The 2431-nt window shown below is 37.8% G+C and overlaps 1 long non-coding RNA gene across 1 annotated transcript; it reads left to right on the top strand.

The window, feature by feature from the left end:
* The first annotated feature begins 629 nt into the window (after positions 1–629).
* On the top strand, positions 630–2105 carry LOC134187299 (uncharacterized). The gene is made up of 3 exons (XR_009971069.1): positions 630–651; positions 821–901; positions 1181–2105. It is a non-coding gene; the product is annotated as an uncharacterized LOC134187299 (long non-coding RNA).
* The last annotated feature ends 326 nt before the right edge of the window (positions 2106–2431 follow it).

Genomic DNA, 2431 nt, shown 5'->3' with positions numbered 1-2431 from the left:
CAACCCAAGATTAACTCTTAATGTAAGCGCTATCTAGACATATTATACAATTAAATGAGTGCCTAATTGTTTGTACAACAGATCGATCCTAACCGTATTTGTCTCTGGTTGGCCGCAAGAATCTTGTGGGTCGGCTGCACAGAAAGGTACATACTTCAAATAATCTATATATGCAATAACCTTGGTTGCAATTTTATTTACTCGGGATGTTTGTAATTAAGGTTGACTGAGTTCACTGAGTACTACAAAGATAACAAAGAAGATGAACCAGAATACCCCGTAGAAAGCGGTCCAAAGACCATACACGACCAGTTTGAAGAAGTATTCACACGTGTGCGTTTCGCCTATTAGACAGATGTGCTAAATCAGAATTATGTAGTTATGTAGCATGATGATATAGCTCTTTCTCTGATACCTTGTTCTGACTCTGATACTTCATCAAAAGTGGTACGATTTTTGCTGTTTTTTTGCTGTATATACATATTTGAAGTTGTCGCACGCAATTTTTAGACTTCCCTTAAACCTGAATCAATTGCCAACCTTGTAGAAGGGTCGACTATAGAGGATATGCACAGGTTGAAACAACTGTGACCTTTCGTAATAAGTGATTTATAATCGGTTTTTATTTGCAGTTTCATGGAGACACATACGGTATTTGCAATTATTGCTATGTTATAAATTAATAAATTATACTAATTATCTATAATATTATTTTAACTGCAAACACCTGAGTTAACAATTTTCAGAGATCAGTTAAATATTAGATAAATTGACGGTGTATAGAAACATAGCATATATTGATTTAATATTACCTTTTTAGAAGAACGCTGAAGATAATGAAGAAATTACACCACAACCCAAACGCAGAAAGCTTTCTGATGTTGAAAGCAACGTTTTGAAGGTAAAAATAGAACTTTAAAACTAAAAATTTAAATGTAAAATATATTTTAACAACATTAATGTCATTGTCTGTATATAGTTTGTAGTTTGTAGTTTGTAGTTTGTAGTGTTATTAGGGGGACTATTCAATCTAAAAGATTGATCTACCATAGTGCCCAGATAACACACACTAAATACTACATGGACAAAAATAAACTAAAACTAAACTAGTTATATAGACCGTACTTAGCGTCAAAAAATGGCGCGTGAAGCTAACAATGCTATTTTATACTTTTTATAGCATTCCAAAAGACCAAGCTTCGCCTTTACGAAACGGATGAAAGAATGTCTTAGAACTAGAGAGTAACTTACAGATGAACACATTTCCTTGGCGCAAGTTCTTTTGAAAGCACTGTTCCCCACATAGACGGCCTTCAACCTCACTTGCCATCAAGGGTTGACGATTTCAGGACAGTGGAACAGGAAAGTATACAAATCCACAAACTGGAGAATGAACAATGGGAACGTCTAGCAACATAGGGCAAAAAGCTGCTCTATATTACAGCGATTTTCCAGGATTTGAAATTGATCCACATCTAAGTCAACAACTGGGAGTGATTGACCAGCTAGCTGCGTTGGAAGAGGACAGCCAGCGATAGTGAAGAACAGGATTTTCACCACCTAGGCTTGCGTGTAGAATTGCCCTATGTGCAGCAGCAAGTGAGAGTCAATGACAGTGGTCTTTTTGCTATTGCATTTGCAGTGCATCTAGCACGTGGAGAAGACTTAACCACCGTGAAATTTGAGCAGCAACAAATGAGAGAACATCTTGCCAGATGTTTTAGACGAAAGTCGTTGACTCCGTTTTCACTAGAGACTAACATATCTACTAATAAACAGCGTCCATCTAAACGCAGAGGTACTACAATTGAGCTATGCAGAATGTGCCTAATGCCTGCGACATATGACAACTCGAGTGTCTGCCCACAGCACAGCAACATCTTAGAGCCAGACAATTCAGAAGAGGAATCGCATGGTAGTGGTAACGGTACAGATTTCTTTTCATAATCACCATAAGAAACAGTCACTAGCACTTATAATTAATTTAATAGTTTGTATTTGTAACAGGAACTAAATTAATCGTATTTTCTATAATATGTTGATAACATTGAATTTCCTATCTAGTTTTTACTGTAACAGTAACATAGCAATACGCAATGCAAGCAGAGGTGAAAGACTTGAAGAACTCTGAATCTTTCTCATTTACTTAATCCATTAAATTGTACAGTCTACTCCCGGGATGGGTGTGGCACCGAGTGCACACCGCTGTCGTAATCAGACACCATATCGTGTTCAGCGGTATTGAGTATTGATGTGTTAGCCGGCACACGAAATAACGATACTGCAGTGTCTACTGATACTACAGTGAGGTAGGGTTTTTTGCTCACATGATGACATCCACGGTATACAGCCCCCCGCTTGTGAACATCTTCTTCAGGAACGGATAGGGCACCATTGCCGGAGGCACCCGGATAGTTATTTATTTGTCCCG

The sequence above is a fragment of the Corticium candelabrum genome, chromosome 11 (assembly GCF_963422355.1).
Source record: "Corticium candelabrum chromosome 11, ooCorCand1.1, whole genome shotgun sequence".
Classification (NCBI taxonomy): domain Eukaryota; kingdom Metazoa; phylum Porifera; class Homoscleromorpha; order Homosclerophorida; family Plakinidae; genus Corticium; species Corticium candelabrum.
The sequence above is the reverse complement of the archived record's forward strand: the minus strand, read 5'-3'. Positions and strand labels throughout refer to the sequence as shown.